The following is a 13,850-nucleotide window of genomic DNA, read 5'->3' on the forward strand; positions in this document are numbered from 1 at the left end:
TATATATATATATATATATATAATTAGAAGCAAAGTACTAAGGAGATTCCATGTTGTTTAATAGTTGTGAAAGCCTAGATGACATGAAACACAATTTAGAAGCTGACAGTATGGATTAGCCACCAGCATGAGAGGAAGGTATTGAAATGGGGAAGGATCTCCCTTATCGGAGTATCACTTACTGGGACTTGGCTAGGAAGGTAACACTAGAGAATAGCAAAAAAGCATGTTTGGTTGTTCTTTCTTTGTTCCTTTTTGCCTGTGTCCCATCCTGCTCTACCCCATCTGGGTCTTAGAAGGTTAATTTTTGAAAACTGCCTCTCTGTGGCTCCCTTGCCAGCCAGCCTCTGCTTAGAAGCAGCCAGTGGACTGAGAAATGAAGGCAAAAGGAGAGTAAGTGGCCGCTTCTCCCTTCTCCCTCCCTCTCTAGGCACCAGTCCTAGGTAGTAAGCACTTTCCTCTTCCCCACCAGGAAACCCCTCCTTTGCAATTCTAATTCTCAGTGAACTCTGATAACACCATTTCTTCCTCTTGTCTCTTTAGTCCTATGGGTGGAAACAACTTTCCACTGTTGCTAGTCTCTGGGTGCCCCAGTACCCCTTGTTTGTTCCTTTTACATGTCCCCACATGTGATCAGGACCACAATCCATAAAAATAACTGTAGCGTTTATTTTTTAAATTTTATTTAAATCCAAGTTAGTTAACATAGAGTGTAATAATGGTTTCAAGAGCAGAATTTAGTGATTCATCACTTACATATATCACCCAGGGCTCATCCCAACAAGTGCCCTCCTTAATACCCATCACCCATTTAACCCGTCCCCCACCCACCTCCTTCCAGCAACCCTCATTTTATTCTATGTATTTAAGAGTCTCTTATGGTTTGCCTCCCTCCCTGTTTTTATCTTGTTTTTCTTTCCCTTCCCTTAAGTTCATCTGTTTTGTTTCTTAAGTTCCACATATGAGTGAAATTATATATTTATCTTTGTCTGACTGACTTATTTTGCTTAGCATAACACAGTCTAGTTTAATCCATGTTGTTGCAAATCGCAATATTTCATTCTTTTTGATTGCCAAGTAACATTACATTGTGTATATATATCATATCTTCTTTATTCATTTGTCAGTTATTAACATTTGGGCTCTTTCCATAATTTGGCTATTATTGATAGTACTTTTTTTTTTTTAATTTTTTTAACTTCATTTATTTTTGAGAGAGAGAGACAGAGTGTGAGTGGGGGAGGAGCAGAGAGAGAGAGGGAGACACAGAATCTGAAGCAGGCTCCAGGCTCTGAGCTGTCAGCACACAGCCCGATGGGGGGCTCGAACTCACGAACCCTGAGATCATGACCTGAGCTGAAGTCGGATGCTTACCGACTGAGCCACCCAGGCACCCCGATAGTACTTCTATAAACATTGGGGTGCATGTGCCCCTTCAAATCAGCATTTTTAAATCTTTTGGATAAATACCTAGTAGTGCAATTGCTGTGTTATAGGGTGGTTCTATTTTTAACTCTTTGAGGAATTTCCATACTTTTTCCAGAGTGGCTGAACAGTTTGCATTCCCACCAGCAGTGCAAAAGGGTTCCTCTTTCTCCACATCCTCACCAACATCTGTTGTTCTCTGAGTTTGTTAATGTTAGCCATTCTGACAGATGTGAGGTAGTTTCTCATTGTGGTTTTAATTTGTATTTCCTCTATGATCAGTGATGTTGAGCATCTCTTCATGTCTGTTAGACATCTGGATACCTTCTTTGGGAAAGTGTCTGTTCACGGGTGCCTGGGTGGCTCAGTCAGTTGAGCGTCCGACTTCAGCTCAGGTCATGATCTCACAGCTCCTGAGTTCAAGCCCTGTGTCAGGCTCTGTGCTGACAGCTCGAAGCCTGGAGCCTGCTTCGGATTCTGTGTCTCCCTCTCTCTCTGCCCCTAACCCACTTGCATTCTGTCTCTGTCTCTCTCAAAAATAAATAAACATTGAAAAAAAAAAGTGTCTGTTCATATCTTTTGCCCATTTCTTCACTAGATTCTTTGTTTCTTGGGATTTAAAAGTAGATATGGTCACAATATGAGAAGCAAAGTTGTGCTTTGTTTATTGTCTCATGGACTGTGGGAATATGATGAATTATTAAGTCACTTAGATAAGTATTCATTATGAATATTAAAAACTAATTCATTTTCATTACTGGATAAATAATACATGACATAGAAAAGTTAAATAGAAAAGGAAGTAATAATTAACCTTACTGATTGATTACAGTGTGTTAGCTGCATCCCCATGAGGTAGGCACTGTTATCGTCCCATTTTAAAATACAGGACTCAAACTATTGCCAGGTGAAATGACTCATACAAGGCTATGCGATAATGGAATGGCTGCAGGAGAAGTTGAACTGAGGCAGATTGACTCTCAAGTTTTCACTCTGAATCACTAAACACTAGTACCTCTTAGAGTGGAATGAAGAAATGAGAGGAAATGGCATTTATTATCTACTATGTTCCAGGGAGTGCACGAGATGCTTCCCTATGTACTACCTCAGAACCACCCTTTCAGAAATAGGTGACACTGTCAATCATTCTGTTACGGGAAAGTCTGTCTTTCCTGAGTTTCTGTGACACCACACCCTACTCTGCTTTTCCTCCTCTTTTCTGGCTATTCTTTCATTTTCGTTTGCTTTCTCTTTCTTCTCTAGTCAACCTTTAAATGTGCAAGCATTTTGAGTTTCCTTCTTGCTTTTGTTCTTCCTGGTTGGGTTCATCTAATGAAGCGGCTTTAAAATGCCAGTGATATGCAGATAACTTTGGAGTGCGTGGGTGGCTCAGTCGGTTCAGCATCAGGCTCTTGATTTCCGCTGAGGTCATGATATCGCAGTTTGTGAGATCAAGCCCTAGGTCAGGCTCCACACTGCCCCTTCTCTGCCCCTCCCCCACTCATGCCTCTGTGTGTGTGTGTGTGTGTGTGTGTGCACATACACACATGTACTCTCTCTCTCTCTCTCTTTAAAAATACATAAACTTTAAAAAAATAAAATGCCAGTGATATGCAGATGACTTTGATGTTTCTATTTCTAATTCGTATCCTCTCCTAAACGTTAACCTGTATGTCCAACCGCCTCCTGGGCATCTCCCTTTGGGTGTCCAGTAAGCATCACAGACTTAAGACAGCCAAGTGACAATGCTTGATTCATTTCTTCAGCCTGCTTCTCTCTTTGTCATCTCCATTTCCTTAAATAGCACGATTATCTATTCCAACTCATCAAGTTAAACATTGAGGAATTATCCTGGAATATTCATGCTTTCCTTCCCCTAATATCAATGCCTTCAGTCAGCTCTCTATGCAGAGATCCAAGTCTCTCCCTGCCCACAACCATCATCTTTGGATCCCTTCACTGTGATAGTTTCTTCACTGACCATGCTGTTGCCAATCTTTCTCTCTTTCAAGGCTGTCTACTCATGGCTGCCAAAATGATGATTTTAGGCATGTCATGCCACTTTACTGCTTAAACCTCTTTATTGGTTTCCAGACAAAATGCATTCTGACTTCTTGCATAGGATCAAAACCTTACTTAAGCTGGTTTCTGTTGAATGAATGGATCCTATTAGCTACTCTACCCCCTTGAAAAGACGGTACATTAATTTATTTATTCCTGTAATTATATACACACCCATTTTTTTCTCTCAAGGAATATAAACTTCTTGGTCAGGACTGGATATTGTCATAAACTCTGTGTTGATAGATAGAAGACAAAGACAGCAGTTTTGTTCAAAACCTAGTAACAATTTTTCCTTGGCTTATCTCTGAACAGTTCCCAAAGAGCTCTTAAGTATAAAATGAAAGGAAGGCAGACATTTCATATCAATGTTTAAAGTGAATTTGTTGAAGAAATACGCTTTTTATTGCCATCGTCTTAATTCGACATTGTTACATAATGATGTTATTTAACAATAACAATGTTGATAATTTTTAATCAGTTGGGGAATTTATAATTTAAAAAACCCATACCAAAGAATTGAATCATTTACACATATGGTTATGATCAATATTCTCCTTATAAAAAATAATTTCCTATCAAGTGGTTTTGATTCACACTGGGAGGAAAGAACACAAAGATTTGTGTTAATAATTCAGTGATTGACATGCAACATGATACATGCATTCTACTAAACCAGATATCCAAGTGATATGCCTCCATAGGGATTCCATCTTGTTCATGGTAAGAAAGAAATACATTATGATTTCTACTTTGGATAATGACTCTGAGGAGTGCCTGGGTAACTCAGTTGGTTAAGTGTCCCGACTTCAGCTCAGGTCATGATCTTGCAGTTCCTGAATTTGAGCCCCGTGTGGGGCTCTGTGCTGACAGCTCAGAGCCTAGAGTCCACTTTGGATTCTGTGTCTCCCTCTCTCTCTGCCCCTTCCCTGCTTGTACTCTCTCTTTCTCTCTCTCTGTCTCTCTCTCAAAAGTAAATAAACATTTAAAAATTTTTCAAAAAATAATGACTCTGAAATTGCCAGAAATTTAGTTTACTGCACAACTTGCTGCTTTGACAATGGTGAGTGTATTAATATGTTGTTCCAAGTTAATCTTTTGTACAACTATTTCCTTTTTGTGCCCAAAGAAATCACAAAGGGAATATCTGATCCTGTTTATTCCAAATAAGTAATGAATCAAGCTTTATTTTCTTTCTTGCCTTGTAAAACTATTGCCAAAAGAAATTACTACCAGTAAGAAGTAAGGAAATTTGGTCCTTAAAACAATTCAAATTGAAGACTATGTTAGATTTTACTTAGGTTTTTATTCCAACGTGCCAAGTTGATATCTTCATCTACATTCACTCAGGGACACTTTCAATAATAAGTATTTTTATGTTTATTTTTAAAAATAAAGATACAGATGCTATGGTAAAAATGTGCAAATATATAGACAGTGACCATAATTTTATGGGAGTGACTCTCTTATGTGACTTATAAAGTGATCCTGATGAAAATTCCCAGGAAGTGTTTCAAAAATGTCTTGAGCAATAGAAACATCATTGTATGACATCTCCTCCAATGACTGTTATGGAAGACAGCAGCTATTTCTATGTGTATATTCTGCTAAAATTGTAATTTTTTAAATTATATCTAATGCTTGATCATTTTTCCCTTTGTCCTTAACATGACAGCCATTTGGCTCTGCCCTACTTTTCTGTACTTCTCAAATGTTTTTTTAATGAGATACATCACAATCAGTAATGATTCATGTGGTTGTTTGCTTTTGGATAATTTCCTCTCCTTCCTCTGATAAACTCTGAAATAGATTTGAGAACATTGAGTAATGGCAGAATTGGATATGAACCAAGACCAATTAGATGTTTAAAAATTATAGTGCTGCCAATCACATAGGATTGATCTTTCCCGGGAGTATATGCAGCTGAAAATATCCCCAAAATGAAGTTATCTCCTCTTAGTCCCTGTAATTCCTATGTAAACATTACTGAAGTCTTAACAACGCATATGTAAGGAATGAGATAGTAACTACTATTAAGCATGACTTTCATAACCCAAATTCATTTATGAGATGTTCAAGGCTGTCCTCTACTATGACCTGAAGGGAAAAGGGAAAGGCCTTAGTTTTTTGTGGGTGGTGATTAAAAATCAAAACACAAAAAACACAGGTCTTAGGGAAATGGTGAGGCCCAACACTGAGAAGGCCAGCAGAGTCATGGCAGAGTGTTTCCGTTTTCAGTTGAGGACAGTTGATCCTCTGACTGACAAAGACTCTCTCCTTGATCAAACTTCCGTCAGGTTCCTTTAAGCCCCCTTCTCAACTAGGCCTCATCCTTGGACCTTGTCCTTGGGCCTATCTAGCCCAGTTTTTGCAAGAATCCTGCTAGGTCAATTTAGGTAGAGTCCCCAGCCCTGGGATCTGACCACGCTTGATATCTAATCATATTCTTCATCCCTTTCCATCCCTCAGATGACAGCTAATTATCCTGGCCTGTCTTCAGCAAGAATCCCCCCTACCTTGATGTCTTCTCTTAGTGATTTTTCATCCACCAATCCCCCTCATCTACTCGTTGGCTATAAATCCCCAGTGTTCTAGCTGTACGTGGAATTGAGTCCAGTCCTAGACTGAAGGCTCTTTTCTGCTGTTGCAGCAGTCCCTGAATAAAATCTGTTTTTATCACTTTCAACTTCTATCTGGCTCTGTTTTTCTGAAGATCTCATGTATCTTTGAAAAGAAGGTGGGACAATATGTTGCTAGTAATGAGTAAGAGTGAGAGAGTGGCAGAAGAACCAAAAGAGAGAGGAAGGTCTGTTGCTGTTCACCAAGCCAAAGGTCAAATATACTCCAAGTGTCTGTGCCACAAATGAATGGAACCTCTCCGAGTTCCTCCACAGGGATGGAGTTCTTAGTTTCACCTTTGCAGACTCCTTTCCTCCACGCTTTACAACCAGTTGGTCATTGGTCTTTACTCTTTACCCTGCGGCTTTATTTTACCGTGTTTTTTCACTTACGTTAGTCTTTCCACCTCTTAAAAATAATTGCTACCCTTGTGATGCAATCCCTTTCCACCAGCATTTAATACAGTTAGTTAGAATTTGTGAAAGCTTGAACTGATGTCATCTTTTTCCTTTTTAATAGGGAATCATAAAAATAATAAACTTTGTGATTTTAATTATTTAATGTTTATTTTGAGAGAGAGAGAGAGAAAAAATGAGTGGGGGAGAGAGAGAGAGGGAGACACAGAATCCAAAGCAGACTCCAGGTTCTGAGCTGTCAGCACAGAGCCCAACGCAGGGCTTGAACTCATGAACCGTGAGATCCTGACCTGAGCCATGGTTGGATGCTTAACGAACTGAGCCACCCAGGAACTCCTGTGATTTTAATTTGCAAATGTAATTTGCAATTTGTAATTTTTTATTTACATTCAATTTGAATGTAATTTTTTGTTTCCCTCGTGACTTCTCTTGCCATATTTCTTCTTGGCTTCAGGATCTATTCCTTCTCGGCTTCTGCATGGACTTTCCTGGTTACTTTAGTTCAAAACACAACAGGATTTATCTCATTTTCTATTGCCTCTCTAATTGCTTCTCTAGATGACTTCTAATTGTTTCTCTAGATAACTTCTCCCATTTCTTCTTTCCTGCCCAGTAGACTCAGATGGATTTCCTTCTGCCTGTTCTCGGCAGCAAGGGTTACATTCCCCAAAGAGATGACCTATAACTTTCATAAAGTCTTTCCTTTGCCTTTTTGTTTTGCCACCGCCTGAAAAACATCTTAATTTTCCTTTTCTCTTCAAAAGCCTTTTCATCCTGTGTTCTTTTGTCTTAATGGCTTTTGGGTATCCCCTACATTATGCAGATGTTAACACTCAAGTTTTTAAGCTCCCCGTTCATTCTAAGTCATTGAAGCTGAACCAGCTGCATCTGTCTCCATTCATTTTGATCTATTACTGAAAAGTTCACTCAAACATGTTCTTCTCTACACAAATTTTGTGCACCACACTCTTTGCCTTACTTTTTAAAGCAAGTTGCTTCCCAATACAGATTACCCGAAGTTTTTTTCCAATCTGGGGGGGCCTTCCCTGTCTCATTTATTACTACCCCAAATTCATATCCCTTATCCAAATTCCAAATTAGAGTCTTATTGTAATGTCTAGTATGTCAGAAAGACTCTTAACCATATATCACAGGGCCACTTCTTTTCATTATCTCTCTAATTACTATGGAAGCCATAACCTTCTACTTTGCTACTCAAAGTGTGGTACCTTGACCAGCGCTATCACCTGGGAGCTTGTTAGAAATGTAAGTGTTCAAACTTAACCCACAGACTTTTTTGAATTATAACCTGCATTCTAACAAATGTCTAGGTAATATGTATTCACAGTAAAGTATAAGAAACACCAGTGTGCTGCGATTCATAAACTTGAGGGTACATGAGAATCATTTGAGTGAACTCAAATATTTTGTGATTGGAACCCAAATAATATTGTCTCAAAACATCCTAGCTTCTCTTGGAATTCACAAATAGCGATTGCAGTTACTATGCGCTTTTTCCTTATTCAAATTTACCACTCTCCTTCCCAGCATGCATCGTGGTCACACAGATAAACTTCTTCCCACGACCGTGGTCAAGATAAGACAATTATTAATGAACATTTTACTAATGGACCGTTTACTAATTTTACTAATGGATAATTGAAAAAAAAAGAAATTATATTATTAAATTATATTCTTACGGTTACCCAGCTAATCACAAGTAGATTGAACATATGTACTCAAAATCCTTAACCCTAATTTTTTGTTTCCCTCATGACTTGGTCTAAAATTTGGGCTATCACCATGTTGTTGTTTTCCGAATAAATATACAATGCTATAAAGGTTATTTTTGTTCCATTTCTCTAAATATTTTTTTTAATATTAAGACACTTAGGTTCTAAATTATTGTTAAAGATACATTTGGAAATATAATTATATCTGCAGCATTCCACTAAGTATACCTTGGGGGAGAATAATCAAAAGAAATTAAAGTTTTAGAAATCGTATGTAAAGAGCATTCAGTATTTCTTTTAGAGATGCACAGAGGTTGGTGATAAAATTTCACGAGACAAAATATAGTAAGTTTACACATCTTGTGGAAAAGATTGCCACAACCGTCCGGTGGTACGTGCCGTCCTCTTTAAACTTTTACTGTCCCTCCCCCCAGCCATTCGTCTTGACATTCTTTCTTCCTAACCCGCCCATTAGCTGGTTATTTTTCTCTTTATATCCAGGCAAACGTTATCATTTCTCCTCTTCCTCTATTATAAATCTCTCTAAAATGTATTTGGAGGGGTATGGAAGAAACGGAAAGCACATTGAAGTACCTTAAAAGCTTTTTGAACGTTCACAAAAAATTAAGCACTACTCATTTTCACAGTGAAAGTGGAGTGACAGCCTAATTTGAGAGTCTCAACGAGTGTCCCTAAATAATTAGCTAAATTTTATAATATACTCGAATGCACAATAAATCTGTTAGCTAGTGGTTTGGGCATGTAATTAGGAGATGAACATTATAGCTGAAATCAAACTATGTGAATGTTACACAATTTAAAATTCAGTTAAAATACCTCATTATATATTTTTTTCGTTTCTCTGTTGCTCTTGAAACCTTAATTATTGACACTGTATGACTTAAAATGTGGAAATAAATGTTATGGATGAAATCCGAATCAGAGAGGCAATATGCAGAATGAATGTAAAATTTTGGGAGCTTATGAACTTTGAATCTTGTACTTACTTGTGAACGTGGATACATAATAGAGTGATGCCAATAAATGACCTAGGCTTTCTAAGTATCAGATTCCTTACCTGAAATGTATACGTATGAGGTGATTTTTAAATCTTTCTTTCTCTTTTCATATATACATATATTCTACCATACTACCTATAAAAGTTTATTCTTTAGCAGGCTATATACCATGATTATAATAGATAAATCATAGTTACAAAGTAAGAGAAAGAATATCACAAATTGGGCAGCAGAATTTGCACTTTGAACAGAAATTCCCTAACATAAGAGGTTTCTCTAAGAACTCCTGGAGTAAAACCAACTTTTGAGTGGAAAACAAAATTCCACCTTGATTTAGCAGTAGTGAAAGGAGTCAAAGGTTTGAGACATTTTGCAGTCTGGAAACCCAATTTTCAATTTTTAAGAGTAGAATGTTTGGTAATACTATTTAGTCCACAATTGAAATGAGGGAAATAGATGTCATTTTCCACTGAATCTTAACAGAGGTTTATGGGAGGATGTCTTTTGAATAAAATAACAGAGACATCTCTCTGATTCATTTCCTGATCTGACTTCATCAAGTTTTAACAAGGGTCTTTATGGAATATTACAACACCTGATTATTGTGGAGGAGCTGGGTTTATTCTGTCATCCCCAAGGCCCCTCAAATAAGTACACATGTCAGAGACTGAATCCAATATTTGGTATCAGGTGATTATCCCTGACCTTGAAGAACTCATGATTTAAGGTGGGTGCCATGTATATATAGTCAGATGGTTAAAATACAATCTGATACATACTAAAGTAGAACTCCAAACAGTACAATGGAAGGTGCCTGGATGGCTCGGTCGGTTAAGCGTCCAACTCCTGGTTTCAGCTCAGCTAATGATCTCATGGTTTATGGGTTCAAGCCCCACATTGGGCTCTGCACTGACAGTGCACACTCCCTCTCTTTCTGCCCCTCCCTTGCCCTCATGCTCTCTCTCTCAAAATAAATAAATAAACTTAAAAAAATTTTTTTAAAGAAGACAAAAATGAAAAACAGCTATACGCCTAAAGGATTTAGGAAGGCTTCAGAGCTTTTGCCACTTGAGTAGAGTCTAAAGGGATGCATGGGAATCCACCACCCAGAACAGGGTCAGAAGGATCTTCCTGCAAAGGAAATGGTATCTCCAAATGCAAGAAGCTATGGCAAAGTCTGTGGCTTTGGTGGTGGGCAATGCTGGCAGAATAGTGGTGTCAAGGTCAGAATGATGTGCAGAAATTAATGGAGAGATATGTGTAACATATTAAGACTTTCAGCCCTTTTCTTGTAGTATTGAAGAAAAAACATCGAAGTTCTTTTTGGAGGAAATTGAGAAGCTTGGATTTTTTTGGTTTTCAAAAAATAACTTTGGCAAAAGTGTGATGGAGGTTGAGAAAGACTAGAGGGACAATGGTCAAAGGGAAGGCCACTATATTAATCAGAAGAGATGTGAAAATAACTAAAGAAAGATGGTGGTCATCGGGAAGGAGGAAGAGAGCAGGGTTTAAACAGGACTCTTCAACACTGAATGCGGAAGAGGGAGTGGTATAAGGAAAATTTTTAGATGGAATTTTACTAGCTTAAACTATCTGGGTAGCATCTGGAGAGCCATAAAAAGAGTTTGTGCCTAACCATTAGGGCATTTGGGCCACCGTGACATGGAAAGCCTGGACTTCTAAATAAGAATAATGCTCTCCAGGAGAGCAAAATGAGTGATCTTAGAGTCTGTGTTCTACATGAATTCCCAGAGGAAAGAAACTGATACAGTAAGAAGAGGATTTGGGTTGTCAAGGTGAGCCCAGGGTAAAAAATCTTGTGGTGACAGAGGACACTGAAGAGGAATGTGGATTTGGAACTTCAAACAGGCTGCTTTTAACTTCGAGGTTGAGCCACTTTTTCACAGAGCATCTAATGCTTTCCAGGACCCGAAGCAATATTCAACATTTATCTTGGGTTAAATCTAGAGTCTTTGTGATTCAATAAACGGATCGTCTCTTAGAGAATCAAGCCAGCAAATAGTACTATGGAAACTGGAATGCATCAAGAGAAAAGTGTGCCTTTGGGTGCTGGCAAAGCATAAAGAACCTAGATGAAATCTTTAAGTAAACAGAAGGAGAGCAATGAACTACAGCACAGTGATAGATAAAAGCATTGTGAGTGGAAGGGATTTACCAGAATTCTCTTTTAAACTTGGCCACAGAGCCATCTTAACACGCTGTAAATACTTGTTCATGTAAATAACCATTATAATAAAAGAAAAGCTGGCACAGCTAGACCAGTCTCAAGGGAAGTTAATGAGAGTGGACAAGAAACAACTGGCATTGGGAAGTCGGAATGAGTGAAGCCGAAAGTATGAGGTTTTACAAAAAAGAAGGAAAAGTGCCATATATTTGATTTGTGAAGGAAACGTTTCTGTTTATAAATACCCTTAGATTACACTATATATACATATCTGTATATATCAATACATGCTCATCGCGGCAAACTAAATAATAAAAGAAGAAAAACAAATTAAAAATATCTTCAGCTGGTCCCTAGCCTCATCCACTCCCATACTTCTGAGAGTAGTAGATTAAGAATGTCTTTCCCAAGCCATTATACCAATAGTTTTTATGACAATGTTTTTACAGAATCAAGATATGACCACATTTTTCTTCAACTTTTTTTTTTTTTTTTTTTGCATTCGATTATGGACAGCTCTTCAGATGTAGTAAACACAGATTTACTCCCTCAATGATGGGTATTCAAATTGTTCCCAATGTTGTCATTGTAAGTGATGATGCAAATAAACAGAAATATTGTGCATATAGTTTAATATATGGCACTATCATTTTGGTAGAGTCGGACAAAGGGTTTATGCAATTGTAAATATAATAGATACTGCCAGGCTATTTTCAAGAAGGGTTCAGTTAAACACTCTCCCACTAGTAACGTGGCAAAGAAAGTTTCTATTTCCTCACATTAGACCTTTCTCTTACAGGTACTTCATAAAATTTTGCAAAAACAATTAGCAAACTATCTTATTGTTTGTTGTAACTTGCATTTTCCTGAGTTTTCTTTTGAAGTATAGTTGACACCTTTGAAATGGGTTCAACATTCGCATTGTCTCTCCTATGAATTGCCTGTCCATCTCTCTTATTAATTACTATTGGCTTTTGCTTTTGAGTAGTTTCTCATCAATTTGCAGAATGTCTCTAGTTATTCTAGCACCTAGGTCATCTCCCTATGTGTTCAGGTTTTGTTTCATAGTTTATTTCATATAGGCAACTTACTCTGTTACTAATTTTGTTTCTAGGTATTTATAGTTTTGTGACAATTAGGATGTTTTCTTTTCTTTTTTTCTTTTTTCTTTAACCTCTGTTTAGCCTTGTAAACGTTTAATGGCCCTTTGTACTGGGCTTCCAACATCCCAACCGCTACTTCTGTGATGCTCATGTGGTTGGTAAAGTAGGATGTTTTCTTTTTAATTAAGAGGCAGAGTATATCCCAAAAAAGTGCAAGAAAATATCAATTTACACTTCGATGAATTAACTCCAAGAATCATCTAAGCAACCACTTGTAAATCAGCAAATGTCACCAGCACTCAAAATACCCCCTGCCATATCACCTCTGCATTGATACCCCACCCCCTCCCAAAAGGTCACTCCTTTCTCAACTTTGAACACTATATTTATGCTTTTTGTGTGTTTTTCTTTTCTTTTTTATTGAACAATACAGAAAAGTAATAATGCGATGTCTATGCTTTTGTGTCTGTTTAGGGGCAAAATTATGTAATTCAGATTTATATTACATATATCTGGTTACTCCATTTTCACTGTTTTATTTATCCATTCGATTGTTAATGGGCATAAAGATTGCTTTTAGTTTGGGATTATTACATATGTAGTTATTGTAATTTTGATTTGCATTTATCTAATAATTAGTGATTGAGCATTTTTTATGCCCTTACTGGCTGTTAATACATGTTCTTTGAAGAAATGACTATGCAAGTCTTTTGCCCACTTTTGAATCAGAGTTTTTGTTGTTGTGGTTGAGTTTTCAGAGTTCTTTCTATATTCTAGATACTAATCTCTTGTCAGATATATGATTTGAAAATGCTTTCTCCCATTTTGTAGGTTGCCTTTTTATTCCATGGATAGCATTGTTTGATGTGCAAAGTTTGTAACTTTCATAAAGTTTAGCTTGCCTGTTTTTGTTTTTATTGCCTTGCCTTTGATGTCATATCAAGAAAAATTACCAAATCCAGTGTCATGAAGATTTTGCCCTAGGTTATCTTCTAAGAGTTTCCTTGTTTTGTTTCTTGCATTTAGGTATTTGATCCATGTTGAGTTGACTTTTATATATGGTATTAGGTAATGGTCCAACTTCATCATTTTGCATGTGGATATCCAGTGTCCCCAGCACTGGTTGTTAAAAAGACTGCACTCCCCTCACTTAATGATCTTGGACTCCTTTTTGAAAATAATTTAAACATGTATTCGAGGGTTCATATCTGGGCTGAATATTCCATTCTATTCTATTCTATTCTATTCTATTCTATTCTATTCGTTTATATATCTGTCTTTATATCAGC

The 13,850-nt window shown here is 37.4% G+C and overlaps 2 long non-coding RNA genes across 3 annotated transcripts in view; both read left to right on the forward strand.

Moving 5' to 3' along the window:
• Positions 1-13,850, forward strand: part of LOC147578990 (uncharacterized) — a 435,699-nt gene that overhangs the window by 401,923 nt on the left and 19,926 nt on the right. The window lies entirely within an intron of this gene.
• Positions 63-6,172, forward strand: LOC147578992 (uncharacterized). Its single transcript, XR_015253439.1, has 2 exons — positions 63-393; positions 5,956-6,172. It is a non-coding gene; the product is annotated as an uncharacterized LOC147578992 (long non-coding RNA).

This window comes from Puma concolor, chromosome B4, assembly GCF_028749965.1.
Source record: "Puma concolor isolate L17-30 chromosome B4, mPumCon1.1.hap2, whole genome shotgun sequence".
Classification (NCBI taxonomy): Eukaryota; Metazoa; Chordata; class Mammalia; order Carnivora; family Felidae; genus Puma; species Puma concolor.